Source organism: Argiope bruennichi, chromosome 8 (genome assembly GCF_947563725.1).
Source record: "Argiope bruennichi chromosome 8, qqArgBrue1.1, whole genome shotgun sequence".
Classification (NCBI taxonomy): Eukaryota; Metazoa; Arthropoda; class Arachnida; order Araneae; family Araneidae; genus Argiope; species Argiope bruennichi.
In genome coordinates this window covers 23,094,464-23,111,902 of record NC_079158.1, presented here as the reverse complement: position 1 = coordinate 23,111,902, position 17,439 = coordinate 23,094,464, and the positions used below count along the sequence as shown (strand labels likewise).

Here is a 17,439-nt window from a genome sequence, read left to right as displayed (position 1 = left end):
GATTGCAGCAGTTCAAGTTGATTCAGAAAAATTCCGTGGAGATTACTTATTTCTGAAAGCTCTGTTAGCATGCAAAAATTCTCATTTACATGTTTTATTTTTGTATAGTTCGTCTAATTTTATTTCAGTTTAATATTATACTCAATAATCTCTACTTATAAAAGCACTCCGATTTTAGAAATAATTCATGGAAAAAAAGGGAAAAAAGAAATTTGCTTATAATGTACTAGTTTGATTCCGGAAATATTCTTTATATTTCTCTTTCTTTATATAACATATTAAAATATTACTCTCTTGGTTCAAAAGGGGGGGAGGTACTCATTTATTTCGAAACATTTAGTTTTCAGTTTCCTTTTCTTAAAGCAATCCAGATAGTTGACGATCTGGATAATGGAATCCATATAGCAAGAGTTCCATTCTTAAGAAAAGAGTTAATACCATTTTATTTACACATAAACAACACAAGAGAAAAAACTTTAGTTATTACGAGTTTCAACGAAATTTAATCTTTAAAAGTTCTAGTTTATCTATTTTTCGCGCTAAAAAGTATCATTTATTAGAAATTTTCTGACTGAACAATTCTGAAACAATTTAATTTTAAAGCAAAACCGATATATTATTTTAAATGTAATTAATAATACGAATTCTTAATTTCTCCCTGTTCAAATGTGAGAAATTCTGCACTCTCATTTTATAATTTTTCTCGAAAATTTTATTTCTCATGACCCTCAGTTTCATAAACATTATCGAGATTTTCATCTTTTACAGTTGACTCTCTCGAGGCGTTTCTGGTTGGTTACGGTACCATTTTCCCGAGAATTTTTTTAAACTTGAACTACTTGGGAGTAAAGTTAAAAAATGATATGCGTAAAATTCCGCTAACGTAAACTTAAGAATGTTAAATAAGGAAAATTAAGAATGTAATGATAATATTCAGAGCATAGGAAATTTTTGAGGGCTTTGAAAAAATAATCCAAAAAATGGTTGAAATGTTGAAAACAGAGCGATAAATCGGTATATTAATACTATTGTGTATTATTGCTAAAAAAACATAAAAAAAACAACATTATATCGTTTCGTATGAAGATAAATTTAACATTATTTGTAAGGCAATAAGCATCTAAAATGCCACTTTGTGATTAGTGATGTCGAATACGAACTCTTAACTCAACTATGCCGAGGATATTATTTCACTTTTTAATCCATTATAAAAACGACATTATACAGCAATATTAGTAAGCGTCTATAGTCGCAAATTTGTTTTTAAAAAGTATCGGTCAATGCTTTAGACACCCACCAAATTTTTATTTTATAAATTCTATAATATACAAAAACGTTTTTTTTTTTTTTATGAAACTAAATAACTTCATATTTTTTTTAAAAAATTAAATGCTCTACTACTGTGCATCTACTCTGGATGGTAAAATTCAAATACCGATAACATCAAAAACTGTTACAACTTTTTACAAAGGAATTTATGCACGATTTAGCAATATATTTTTTATGAAATAAGGATGAAAGAAACTTTAATTATCAACCATTCATAATATGACTTTTCGAGCCTTTGTTCGCAAACGAAATTCTTGATGGTTTAATTTCCTTTTTTCGATAAAAATAAATGAAACCTAGTTACTTTTCTAATTTTATTTATTGCTTTATAAAATGGACAGTGATTAAACCGAGATCAGATTTTACTTGGTATTAACTAAAACTTCAAAACGCATCTTTTCAAATAAGTTTTTATAACATCCTTTATATAAAATATTCTTTTTTTAACTATATAAAAAGCAAGAGTTGTCTTTGTAAATAGGTAATTAGTAATAATTATTATTGTCTTATAGACTACTCCGGGAAAAAAGTTTTTTTATTAATAGACCACTTTGCTTCGTCAGCAAAATCTTTTCAAATATTCTAATCGGAAGATATTTGTATAAAAATGCAAAGAAGCAACAAAATTGTTTCGACAAATGGAAAAAAAGAAAACATTAACATAGGTAACGGCGACAGCAGATACAAACTAAGTTTTCATAAGCCATATTGATTAGTTTTTTTAAGTAAGAAATGTTTAACGAGATTATTCTCTAAAAATTATTAAATACTATGCACTTGATAATTTTCTATAAAAAAGACAGAAATAAAATCAAAAAAATTCGCACGTGAAGTGATTCATTGTTTAGATAACATTTTTTCTTCTTAAACCAAGCTTAAATTACATTACAACAGGAATCTTCGCAAAAGTTAGCGTATGCTGGCTTCATAACCAAGATATTAACTGAAATTCCAAGTAAAATTTGGTTTAACATTTAGATCTTTAGGATTGCAAACAACCTGTACATTATCAGAATGAGGAATTAATCTGTGTATAGTAACTTAAAAAATCTTTTGGAATGTAACGAAACGGTAATGATATTTCTAATAAATATGTTAATTACTGCATTGAAGATGAATAGAATTAAAGATGAACGAGAAATTGAAAGTCAAAATAAAATATCGTTTTGAACTTTGCGACTACAATTTCGAATAGGAATCTTATAAGCAACGGCTTTTATTTTTTAATCCCGGTTTAGTTAAGTTTACTTTCAAAATATTTAAAAAATATTCAAAGAGGATAAACTAAACTCATTATATTTACAGTATCTACTTCATTTTATATAGAATGGAAAAAAAGTTCAATAATTTTAAGTCAATTCATGCTATTTTCTGTAATAAAGCACAAATTCGTTACGCATTTTTTTTTCAATTAACGTTCATTAGTGAATATTATCATTTTATGATTATATTCATCCAGCTATATCTGGATGAATATAATCATAAAAATATCGTATGCAACTTAAAATTAATCCTTAAAAATATTTAAAGCGATCCTTAAAATTATTTAAATTTATTTTTGTTTCTTTTTATTAAATGTATAATAAGAAGATCTGATTATAAATGAAAGTTTTTTATAATGAATGAAATATTAGAAATTATTCTGGAACAAATGTTAAAGAACGCATCTGAGCAATATATAACTGCAAATATACAGGATATACAGGATTTTTAAAGATGCTTTTTCGTGGATTCATTACAATTTTTTGGAGATTCTTAAATATATTAAAATAATAAAATTTACCAAGTTTTAAAATCTTTCGTATTAACTTGTTCCATCTGATTTGCTGACTTTTAAAACCATTGTAAGGATATGAAGATACGAATTATAAAAAAAAAATTGTTTTTAACAACTAAAAGTTTATATTTATTCCATAAATGTTTAATACATATGAATGTTAATACATAAATGTTTAATGCATATTTCCTTTTTATACTGCAGCAATGGAATATTTTGAAAATTTTTTAAATAAAGAGCTAAAATAGAATTACACTATGGACTTCTATAGACATTATATCATTTAAAGTATACTGCACGTACAAAAGTTCTTAAGTATGATAATAAATATTCATCAGTATAAATGAAGGGAGATTTTCTCAGTTATTTTAAAAAACAAAACCACAATGTCAATTTACCCTAATGTACATGGTTAAGGTAAAAAAAATTAGAAAAGATTTTTTTAATTACCTTCAGGGCAATTTTTCGCAAACATTTCCACAAAACATTCTAAATTTTTTGTCAAGTGCTTCGTCCTATTTTTTTCAGTAGAATTAGCGGTAAACAAACAGGGCCCATTTCGGAAAGCATTTTCTGTTTTTCCTGTTTATCAAATATTTGTTATCCGTTTTTCCCGATTTCGGGCAGCGGCCATGCGCTGCACATGCGCACCAGTAGTTTTCGCCTACGCAGTGGGCCGTGCGCTCGGCGCTTAAAAGGGACCGAAACCAAGGGACAGGCCTCATCGTCATCAAGATCCTGCTTCAGTTAGGATCCCCCCGGAAAAATCCGGTTTTTTCAAGGAAAAAAGTTTGCAGAAGTTTGGAGGAGACACCGGCTTCGCTTTTTTTCGCTCTTCTCTCGATTTCAAAAGTTTTTTTCGCCAAATTCTGTTGGATTCTGCCAAGGTAAGAAAGGTTTTGAGTTTTCTGAACTAGTTTTAAAACTCTGATTTCTTTAGTAAATTTTAAATTCGTTATACGCTGTTAGATTATTTAAATACTTTGTCGAAAGAGAATCTCTTAAAATAGATTTTCACTCTTTCAAGGACATAGTTTTTTTTATATTAATGTGTTTTTTGATTTTATAATAGTTGCTTTATTGTTCATAATATAATGGAGATAAATTAAAAGCGACTTTTTCTTATTTGGAATAAAAGAATAAAGTTATTTACTAATTTCTTTTGTAAATCAGGGAAATAATAATTTAAATTCGCAATAATAATTGTAATAATTCTATTAAGATTGCTTAATCGTTTAGAACAACTTACAAAAAAAAAAAGATGGAGAAATCAGGAATTTTTACTTAATGAAGGTAGTTTAAATTATTTTTATACTTCATGAAATAATGATGTTAATTATTTAGAATATGAGAACTATGAAAACTTAAGAAAATATTGTTTTAAAAATATTTTTAGGAAATTTGGAATTTGAATAATTTAAAAAAAAAACTATATTTTTAACATTTTCATTTTGTGTTCGAACAATTTTTATTGAATAACATCAATTTTCTTTTATAAGGACATTTAACAGAAGTTACATTATACATATAATTATTTTTATCTCAGTTTTATTTTTCACACTCACTTCAAAAGTGGAAAATGTCTATTTTACAAGTTTTGAATTGTTTTTCTTTACTTAAAATTATTATTAAAAAACTACCTCTATTTCTTTATTTTTTCAAATATATTTTATTTCTTTATGCTTTGAATCGTCTAGTTTTAAAATGCTTTATTCTAAATTATATTTATTGAGATGAAAATTATATATTTTATTTTTGAAATGACAAAAACTTGTTCTACTAAAAAAAATAGATTTTGATATTTCTTAAATTCGTAACGAATAAACAATTAGCTGAAACTCTTTAAAACTGGATTTTGAAAAATATTAATTGAACATAATTTTATTTATTTTGTAGTAGAATTGTTTAGATAATTTCAGTTATATTATTTCATGATATGACTGAATTGAAACAATTTTAGAATATTTACCCTATCATCTATTATATTGAATAATTTTTAAATATAGAGTTAACATAACATAGAACATAACAGATTCTAATATGTCGTTCAAATAAACATTGAACAATATTTAACATTATTCATCACACATTAGGTCTTAGAAATATTTTAAAATTAACTTCCAGAAATATTTTAAAATCATTAACTACTTTCTAAATTAACTATGTTTAGTCTCATAACGTAGAGCTGGTGAAGGAAAACTATTTTTCATATTTGAATCTAACATATCAAATATCATTCAATTCAATTAAAAAATTTCTAACATTTTTTACTAGCATGTGTTGCATTAAAAATATTTATATCATAATTCTACTGTTTTTTTATTATCACCTATAATTGCCTATTACATCCTTTTGCCTGAGATATCGTAGTAATATCATGCGAAATGAACTTCTGATATACAAAGATTATAACTTAACTAACGGTTTCCAATGAAAAACGTTGCCTTATTCTCTTTAACTTCATTTTTTTCAAAGTTGAACCAAAACTTCTGAAAAATCAAAGTTGTTTCACTGAATTCTCATGTACAGCAACGGTTTGAAACTTTGGCAGTGAAAGAATAGCGATTAGTGAAACACAGTGTTGTACTTCAGCGTTAAAAGAGCAGTTCATACCACCCGTTTTCTCCATTCTTATGAATATTTATTCATTTTTGTTGATTAGTACAATAATGCTCAATACATTTATCGCTACGAACAAGAAATTTCGTCTTCGAGGAACTTTCGCTGTGAGCTAGAATTTGTCTTGCATGTCTTTAGGTAAGCAGGACACATTATTAGATTTTCGCAGAATACATTTCTTTAAGACATATAAACTATTTTGAAAGAGCTCATCTGTTGTTCATCTTTTCTGAATCCTTCATTTAACTTTTATGTCACAGATACAGTGCGTTAGAATATTTATATACTGCGTGGAATGAAATGTGCTGTGAAAACGTATTAAGACGTTGTGTCAGCATGAAAGGAGATAAATTGAGATCCGTCACGATGAATATACTATGGTAATTATTTAATATTTTGAGTTTGAAGATCAGTAGAATTATCAAAGTTCTTAATAAGATCAACAATATTTAATACAAACATGTCACTGCATTAATATTCAAAAAATACTACTGAAAAAAATGCAAATATTTATCATCACGTTTTAAATTTCTTCACGGTCATCAGATTCTTATAAACATCTGATTGACAAAATCTAACTTATTACGATATCTACATTAAAATAATTCTCAATAAAACTTACTGCCATTATTTTAAAGATAAACTTAATAGAATTTTTTTTTAATTTTATGACAGTCAAAATTCAAGCTAGAAAATGATAATAAACTTCCTAGTCTCATGATATAAACCTACTGGTTTCAAAACAAAAAATAAACAATCTTTCAAAACGATTCAAAATCGATAAAGGCAAAATAGGAGTCAATATAAAATTTAGATTCTACAATAGACGATCTTTCCATGAAACCGAGTCTGAACTTTGATATTAGTTCTGAGATTTCGTGCGAACATAATTTGAACATGCGGGGATATGGAAGCCAGCTGCAAAATCCCAAAATTCAGAAAGTATATCGCTTTTGTTTCTACTGAAGTTGATAAAAGGGTAAACGATCAAGTGAGCTATGAAATTTTTCAATTTAAACCTGATGTCTGATTTTTTTCTGCCTCTTTTCCCAGATACTCTTTCAATTTTTCCCCCACGAAACTGCATAGATTATTAAAACTCCTTTCCTTCAGTTATAAACTGCGCCATGTGGTTCTGTTATAAAAAAATATCATTACTCTTCAATATAAATTGATAAATTTATTATTTACACAATATTCATTTAAGGTATATGAAATGACCAGAATCCTAATATCATTCAAGTTTTATAACATTATGAAATGTAACAGTAAAGGACATTTAAATACCATTTTTGAATGTCTGAATATTTATAATTATTCATTTCAGTGGTCTTTAATGATTTTAATAAATTTTTATAAAGCTCAGATTAGACTTAAATAACTTCTACAGCAACATATTTTTTTTATAAGAGTATCGAAACATTAGAAGCAAATGGGCGAAAATTACAATGCATTAAACTATATAAGAAAATATTAGCTCTGCGCAAAAACCTTTTCATATTACATTTTTAAAAAAAAAACCATGTTAAGTGATTTGTTATTGATGCTGTTTTGGGATTTTATGTTTTTCTCACAATCTTACCTTTATAATTATTGTGATTATCTTTTTATTATATCTCTGGATCAGAAAATTCCAAACTTAAAATTTTATCAAAGATCTTATACACTACCTTTATCTAATTTAATCTCAACGGAAAAGAAAAAATAAATAATTTCAGAGTTTATATATATACAAATAATAGTAAATATTAATTTTTCGCCACAACATATGTTAGTGAATGTTCTATGCGATAAAAATGAATATAAAAAATAAGGATTACAAAAGGATTATTATTCATATTTCGAGGAAAATATATTGCGTGGATAATGATGGTTTATGCATTTTATGATAAGTGTCATTGTCATCATGGCTACTTATATTATTGTAAATTTGAAAGATCCTTTAAGCGTTTTATTAATTTATATACCATTCACATAAACGAGCACTGGGTTTATGAAAATGGAATTAAATTCTTAAAAGAATACGAACTATATCTATGATCAACAGGATTAATATATATGACTTGCGAAAATAGTTAAAACATTTGAAGCTTGAATTCAATAAATGCGTGTTAGATATTCAAGAAGTGTTAATTGCAAACTGACAAAATTCTACATCAATTTCATCTGATTTTGAAAAGTTATCTAAATTTAGGTAAATGATCCTTTTAATCTACAAGATAAATTATTAAGAGGAAATATCAATAAAAATTTACACAGTCATATGTGAATGTTATATCATGTAGGATATACTTTTATTAGGCCATTATTTTTACAAAGAGTTTTGAGTTAAGGTCCGTAATAAGATGAAGATAAAATATTTCTGGTAATAAATAAAATTTATCATGCGTTTCAGACATCTTCGTTTGAGCGATTTTCAGAATTTCATATAAATGAAATTTGATATGTGGTTTTTCGCACATGTCAAATTTTATTTTTTGTTTGAATTCCTGTATTTAATCACATCGCGGTCTGAGAAACAAGTAGATACACCAACTTTCTCGGACTTAGTTAAAAATGAGACTGAAATATTCTGTTTCTCTTGGAAAATCATATAATTCACCCATCTAGCATGTTGAATGTTTTGAGTTATTGCATTTAGACACACACACACACACACACACACACACACACACACACACACACACACACACACACACACAATCTTTTGAAAGCATGGCCTAACATCTGACACAGATCTGCCAAATTATAAAACTAGACACAAATTATCTCCTATTCTTTTGTAGGATGATTACTTCTCAGCCTCTAATCTTAAGTCAATCGTCTCGCCGGGTGTGTAGTATCCGAAGCGTAGGAAATTCGCCGGGGGTGTACTATCCGAAGCGAAGGAAATTCGCCGGGTGTGTACTATCCGAAGCTTAGGAAATTCGCCGGGTGTGTACTATCCGAAGCGTAGGAAATTCGCCGGGTGTGTACTATCCGAAGCGTAGGAAATTCGCCGGGTGTGTACTATCCGAAGCGTAGGAAATTCGCCGGGTGTGTACTATCCGAAGCGTAGGAAATTCGCCGGGTGTGTACTATCCGAAGCATAGGAAATTCGCCGGGTGTGTACTATCCGAAGCATAGGAAATTCACCGGTGTGTAGTATCCGAAGCGTATGAAATCGGCGGGTGTGTATTATCCGAAATGTAGTTTACCACCGGGTGTGTAGTATACGAAGTGTAATTTATCGCTAAGTGTATAATATCTGAAGAGTAGCATATCACCGGTAGTGTAGTATCTGAAATGTAGTATATCGCCGGATGTCTAATTTATTGTATTCACATACATTTGATCTGATGAAAGATTCCCTTACGTCAGATTTCGTCCAGCATTTGAAAACAATCTGCAATTTGAAAGAAACTATTTAGAATTTTATCTGCAGAGTTCCTTTCTGTAGATCTATTAGCTTGTTCACAGATATCGAAGCTAATGTTAAAGAAAGAGCAGTTCCAAAAATGTTTCTTCAAACGCAAGAAATCTACACCATGGAGATTCAACTAACTTTTGAAATTTATTATTTTGATAGTTATTCCACTTTAACTACTTCGAACGCGTGAATCTTGTGTTTTAACTTTCAAAACTCATTGATTCTCATGAAGACACGGCGGTATGATTTTAATTAAATTTAAAATTATAAGAACATTTTAATATATAAATGTAACATTTTTAGTACTTCTAGGAAAATGAATTTGCTTTTATACTTTAAAAACTTTTTTCGACTTTTACCTGTTATGTTAATATTGTTCGAATAGAAAACTGTCGCCTATTTAAAGTAAAAATAAAGCAGATTTAAACAAAAATTTACACATTTTTTTCAAAATTCTAGTTTTATATTTAGAGAAGTTTAGACTTCTTTATTCAGGCAATAAAAATCAGAGCCTCAAAATTCCAGTTATTCATTTCCAACATATCTGAAATTATTATTCTTTCATACACCAAAATAATTTGATGATTGGTTATTAAAAAACAATTTCAATACATTATTTTAATCATCTAAAGCGTAAATTTATATCAAATTTTAAAACAAATCTGCCAGCTTATTAATCTTTTATTGATCTTTATATCCAAAAATATATTAATTAAAAAAGAACAGTTTTTGGTAAATTCGTTATGAGAGTATGCAAGATAATGTTTTAAAGATGCACCACTATATCAAATTCTGGTTTTAATCGGCTGAAAAGAAGTTCACAAAATTGCATTTCTTCATTCTATACGAAAACAATTCACTCATGGGTGGAATTTTGTCACTCTACATGAAGCTCAGAAGAGAGGAAATGATCTTCATTTTCGATCCCCTTCCGCCTTTCCCCTATCTCCGATTACCAGGGTAACGAAAATCTGAGTGCTCATGGTATTCCGACCTCGGGTCCAAGGTCTTCAGTTTTCATGCAGTCGGGGGGGGGGGGGTAAAACATCTTTATTATGGAATATACGAGAAAGTTTAGTACTCCCGTTTTATATATTATCATTCAGTAAACAATGTATGATAGACTTCATGCAATGTCCGAAAATCTAAAAAATTATTTCTTCTGAGGGAAACACACATGAGAAGTCGTTGAATCTCACTTTTTTGGAGGGTATCATCAAAGGTAATATTCAAATCCCAAAAGCCGGACCTGTTTCCTGCCGGAAAGTTTAATACATGGACAAGAGCCGGATATTTCAAAACTGACTTGATTCCTTCCACGCGGCAGGTTATTTAGATGTACTCAACAACATAGCGCCAGAGCTAGGTGATTTCATTTGAATTGCATGAAACATACACTACTTAAAACAAACATATGAAACAAATTTTGATTCAACCGTAGATTCAATGTTTGAGCCTAGCGATTCTTCATTCGCAGAAATAAATGTTTCAACTACATTGTATGATGATCATTTGATACACTTCATTCAACTTATGATTATTTGAGTATCCAGTTGATGGTGCAAGAAATGGGTGTTATTACTGCCGAAGTGTCAGTAGTTACTGTCTAGCTCCAATCTGTTACTTTTAAAAAATCCGTAAAAATTTATTATTTATTCTATTAATGGCTACAAAATGTCCACACAAACGAATGACTTGCGAAGAATGTCTAAGATTTTTATTGACTAACATATAAAAGACCAAGAACCCAGTCTTTATTTTCGAATCAATGGATCATCTTCCTAAGCGTAAATTTGGCGATAAGCATATGCAAGCTCGTCAGCAAAATCTTCCCACTAACTAACTATCAAATATCTAATTTTGTTAAGACATTCGCAACATCATGTAATGCTTTAAAAAGCAGATTAAAAATGTGGACATTATGTCCCGTTTGTAGATGATTTATATACTAGATCATTACATTCTTCGTATTAATATGCATCGTGACTATGATACCGGTATTTAAATAATACGCAGTTCAATTTTGGCAATAATAATTAATCATTTAATTACTAAGAATATGCATTCATAATAAAATGTTATATAAATTAAGATAAAATAAAAATACATTAACATTAAACGAATTTAGGAAACATCAAAATTTAAATGATTTTTAGACAATTTAGTTTTTTAGTTTAGATTATTTATTAGTTTGGTATTGAAAATATTTCGATAAATCCTTTAATGAATTTTATAAATTGTTTTTTTCTTTGGCTCTTACAGAATCAGCACAGAAATTTGCCAAAATTTGCATAGAAGCTATAAATCGATTGAACTATGCAAAGTCTTAAAGATATCTTTAGTATGCTTTAAAATGCAATGATTAGAATAAATTTAAACAATTCCGGCCTTCAGGTAAATTTTTTCTTCTTTTAGAAGAATACTGTAGAAATCATCATCCAAATACATCTTATTCGTAGCAAGTATAATGCTAGACGGCATCTTTAATTTCTTCATCAGAAATCTTTTAAAATTCCATTTAAAAAGTGTCTTCTTAAAAAACTTCTTAGATAAAGTACTTCTAAGGAAAAACTTCTTAGGGTATGTTTTCTATTATTTTTCTGACAATTTTGTAAATTATTTTTCGCTTATTTTTTTGTCAATTTTGTAAAGAAATCAGTTCTGAAAAAATACGTTTTTCAAAAGAATACAAAATTCTTGGAATAAATAAATCCATATCTTATTCGTAGAATTCAAGATTATAATTGTGGAACAGAATTTTTTATTAACGATATCCCCATCAGATATTTTTGAGAGATATTCGTCCAGGCTCTTTAAAATATGATCTTTAATTCAGTTTTCTATTTAATAAAAATTAATTAAACTAAGATTTGGTTCAGGAGAAATATTTCATAGCCACACAGGATAACATAAAAGATGCTACCTCACTTTTTAATTAAAACAATGAACTTATAAAAGTCAATTTATAACTCCATGGTCACATTCCATTAAAACTTCGTGCGTAATGCAATGCTGAAGATTCCAAAGTGACATTGACCTAACTTTCAGAAGACAGACAACGATCCGAATAAACTAGTGAGAAATTAACTAATGCTGGAGGTAGGATTAGGAATCATCAACACGACTGGTTAATTATACGTAGAGTAATCTCAGAGAAGAGGATGAGAAGATTTAGTGAAGCTCAGTAGATTTGCAATTTTATCATTCTGATGAGAAAATTTAGAACATTAATCATCTAGAAAGATTCCTGGACTTCTGCGACAGACGAATACACAAGTGATTGCACATCCCGTTGTCCTTTCACTGTATAAAATCTTGATTAACTTTTTTATTTAAATAAATGTAAAAATAATGAATTTCATTATGACTTGAGAAATCAAAGTTAATTTCAATAGACTTTCACGAATATATATATATTGATATTTTAATTCTAATTTCAATTTAATTACAACTTCCAAGATTTTATCTTAATTTAACTCATAGTAACTTCATTCTAAAAATATTCTCTTATTTTGTGATCCAATTCCACTTTCGGTTTAATTAATTCCTCTGTTAAACTAATGCCCCATCAGTAATACGTATCAAATGAAAGTGATCCCTTCGGTGTCCTTGCCAAGGTATCAAAGGTCACCACGTGTACTGAATTGGCGAGTGGCAGGAAATCCCATATTATACAAGACTAGTGATCATTTGTTTCGTTCTTTTTTTCCCTCTTCTTTACTTCTGCTTTTGTGCCGCGCTGCGTCTCCTTATAAATAATAATGCTTTCCTGGATGGTGGTAGAGAGAATAAAACGAAATTAAAGATACAAAGTCTCTTCGCTGCTTCAACCAAAATAATGTTACATATATATACACTCTTCTTATGAAATCAATATAGAGAATAAAGTTTCATTATATCTTGAAAAATCAAACAATATTCCATTTCAATTAATATTCACGAATATACATTCTTTTCGTATAATCGATATAAATACAATGAAATTTCATTATGTCTAGAGTAATCAAATAATAATAGTCAATTTTATTTGACATTCAGATAATAATTATAGACATTTTATTTTATCGATTTTTTTTTTATTTTAGATTCATTTTTCCCTACCCATTGACACAATTTGACTCAGGATTACAATTCTAGTCACAAAATTCCATACCAAATTCAATCTATTTAAGTCATTGCGTCTTTGAGTTATTACATTTACGTATTTCTGAAAGCATAGACCGACAGACAACCAACCCCTTGTTGGATTTGCGGTAGTAACTTCATAAGCCAGATAACAACATCCGGAAAGGCGTGTACACTTTCGTCTAGTGGCTTTGTTACACGGCTTTGAACCCTAACGTTGCGAGTTCGAACCTTCAAACTTGCACAGATTTATTTCAAACTTAAAAATTATCTACACTATAGATGTTAAATCTATATCGAATTTTATCCATTTATTTTCTCGTTTTGTTTTTATTGTGTTCATTTTTGTTCGGAGAGAAGTACAGACAGATTTTCGGCCAATGGATTTCGTTTACAATTTGATAAAAATCTACAAATTTGGTACAAAGACCCCATATTAGCTTTCATTCGTCTAATTGTTAAAGTTCTTGAATTATCGTGTTTACAGACTGAGAAGCATCATTCCAAAGTGTGTTTTTCGAACTCAGGGTGGTCTAAAACATGGAGATTCATTAAAATCTCGAGTTCGAATTTTTTGGCGATTACAATACTATTTCTGTATTTCGTATATGAGGGGAAAAAGCAACACATTTGAGTCAGAAATGGTTTTTTTTGAAAATTGAGCAATGGATCTAAAAGATAATCTTTCCTTAATATTATACACAAATACAAGTTGGGGGTAAATTAGCTAGTCAACTTCATGATTGAATGCCTTACAAATCATCAACTGCAAGAGATTAGTTCTGTGGTTGATTAATAATAATATATTTTTAATTCAACTGTAGTGAGAGTAAGAAAACAATAGAATAATGTATCGGCTAATAAAAAATTGTAAGAGGTCTGTGAAACACTTATAATTTCTTATATGAAATTAAAATTTCTTACATATCCATTTTTCTCGATATCTGCATTAATCCAGTGAGCTAAATAAAGCTCAGTTCAGCAAATAACCGAGCCATTGTTTGACCATATTTCAAAGTTTTAAAGCGTAGTTGAACTTCTCTCAAATAGCTCGCCTGCAGTAAAATTTTCAGCGCTAATGAATGTTAACCGATAGCATGTTTCCCTGGTTAAACATTAATTGGGAGTTTATGTCAGGGAACACGGATGTGACATCAATGGCAATTCAATGCTTGCAAAGGAAGTTCGAATTTTAGAAGTCGAACATAAATTTGAGTTTTCATGTTTTAAATAATACAACATGACATGCGAGAAAAATAAATTATGCAGTGAGGTTCTATAATTTGCATTAAACAATTCTTCTATGAAAACTATTATTTTAATAATAGAACAGGAGACTAATCAACAAAGAAAATTAATTCCTTTACAGAATCAAAACTATTCTAATAAATCTTTTTACAAACTTAAATATAAAAAATAATTCTGTCGTAATAGAAATATGAACGAAGCAACAAAATTCATATTTGCTTTCATTTAATATTTCCAAAATAGTTCATTGTGTGCCCAATTGAAACTCAATTTTCCACGGTAACCTAAGATTAGACTTTCTACCCTTTACTTTTTTTCTTATGTCACTAAATTAAAAATTTTCATCAAAACTCAATTTTGAAAGCTGAGAAATTTTTAGTAACCTTTAGCATGATCAATGAATATTCGTAATGTTATTTTTTGCAATTTTTAATGCACTTAAACTATAATTTTAATGTTAAATCTTATTTTGTTAATATCCCCCCTCTATTTTCTATGAGATAAACGATTCTCAAATGAAATAAAAATATCATTACATAAATTAAATTCTCTGGTAATTTAACACTCTCGCGTCTGTATTGATCACAAAAACTGTTTCCTCTGCAGCCAGAACTTTTTGCAAAATTGTTCATTAAAGCCCCTTCCCTACTGATCCGCCCTAACCGGTCGCGAAAGTTTTACTCTGCTAGGCCGGTTTTTATTTCAAACGAGGAATGCCTGATATAAAAGGAGTAATCATCAAATATGCTTTCGCTTTACATCTTGCACCTCTGGTTTAAAACAAAAACCAGCCTACAGTGTAAAATTTTCATTCCCGGTTGGGCCGGATTATTGGTGAAAGGATTAAAGCTGTAATTATACAACTAAAAATTCATCTAAACATTATAAGATTCGGCCCTTTTTATGAAGTCATACATGTAAATAGATGTGATTTAGAGTTTATTGAACAAAAATCAATAGAATAATTCCCGTTTAATAATATAATTTGGCATATAATTTAAAAATAACACAAGGAAAAACTCAAAAATAAAAATATCTGATAAAAATTTATGTCAAACATCTCAGATAAAATCATTTTAACGAAATTCTGTACTTAATTATTTTTTCTCTTTTCAATGATCGATAGTAAAACTAACTCCAAATATTTCGCCACTTTTCACGATTTAGGCTTTAAAATGATAGCTTTTCCCATTTTATGTCAACAGCAAACATGACATTTCAATGTCACCCGTTTGAAGTCGCCAACAAATGACGATCGGCCTGCTAAGGGTGCCATTACATTAGTATCAGCGCACGTAAAGTTATTAAAATATAGGAGCCACATTCTAATTTTAATAGAACTATTACTTCCACAGAAAAATATAAAGATAATTTTCTTCACTTTCATTATAAATATCATTTTATCATCAATTCCATAATAAAATTCCTTTTACATCACACCTTAAAAAAAATGCAGTATGCCCTCCAGCTGAAACGATAAATCATACATACGTAAAGAAAATATTTGAAAAATTTACAAAAAGTATATCATTTTAATTAAATAAAATTCTTTGTATCACCAATACAGAAAACTTGAAACATAAGCACGTAACACGTTAAAGGTAACAAAATCCGTTGTTCACTATGTATATTTAAAACAGAAAATCAGTCGAATGTAATCAAATTGTGCTACTTTTCATATACACAGCTGAAAATTAATCAAGTCATCGCTATCCATAACAGAATTACTTTCCACTTCTTAAAATTATATTCCATCTTTCTTTTATGTGAATAAATAGAAGATATTTCTGCAGCTGTTTAATTTTTTTTAAATACCCTTAGGAATTATTTTGAAAAAAAAATTGTGATAAGATGGCTAGGTGGAAAGTTTTGTTTGGAATCTTGTAACCATCTTATGTTTATTTTATTGAAGCTGCCAGAGTTCGTGATTATATTTGGTTTATTCCGAAATTTCCTGCTTTCGTCAGTGAAGAGTTCCATTTTCAAAAGAAATTATTTGCCTTCAAGCTCTTGGACAGAATTTCTTGTTTCGACAAACATTGATTATAATGGTTTGCAAAAATACAATAATGTCAATAAAAGCACAAATTTTAAACTTTACATTTCTTTAAAAGAGATGTTTTTTATTTCATTTATAGAATGCAATTTTAAAAGCTTGTTTTTCATGTAATTGGTGATAATTCGAAATCTAGCATTAAAATTTGAACTTTCCCATTAACACTATAAATGTAGACTAATATTAGAAATACTAAATACTAGAGAAAATATACTAATACCATTAACACTAGAGATGAAGTATTAGAGATATAGAGACTAGTAATACTAAAATAAAATATAGTAATACTAGAGAAAATGTAACACTAGAAATACTATTCGTTGATAAAAATTTCATATGCCATTAAATGAATTATATCGTATCCAAAGTATTTGAAAATAAACAATCTTGCTTTTACAGAAAACATTAAAAATTAATTTTTCGTTAATTCATTTTGGCTGAAAACGTAAATTATGCTTTCTGAGACAATTTTGAACCCAAATTTTTCTTCTGACCAAAAGTACATTCAAAGGAGTTCTTTTAAATATAGTAAATTCCCTATTATTGGTAATTAAGCAGCCGCAGATAATCCGTAGAATTGCCAGAATCCACACGAAAGTGAGCTGGAATATTTAAAGTAGAATAGCTACGCATATTGTTTGCTAAGTCAATTTTATTTTTCTGTGCTTACAAGTTTGTTAGTTTATTTTTCCCACAAAAAATAAATTATTTTAACAAGAGCAGAGATAATAAGGAGTTTATAGTAACTTTGTAATAAGAAGGAATCATTTAGTTACCTTCATATAAAATAAAGTTACTTTTAATAATCTTACGTTTCATCCTCGTAAGAGTATTATTTTAATATCTGTCAAAATCAATATAGCTTTTAATATATCT

At 28.5% G+C, this 17,439-nt stretch overlaps 1 protein-coding gene across 1 annotated transcript in view; it reads left to right on the top strand.

Moving 5' to 3' along the window:
- Nucleotides 1-3,788: 3,788 nt before the first annotated feature.
- Nucleotides 3,789-17,439, top strand: part of LOC129981661 (uncharacterized) — a 151,259-nt gene continuing 137,608 nt past the window's right edge. The window contains exon 1 of the mRNA XM_056092592.1: nucleotides 3,789-3,993. The gene's annotated coding sequence lies outside the window, so the exon portion shown is untranslated. The remainder of the gene's footprint in view (nucleotides 3,994-17,439) is intronic.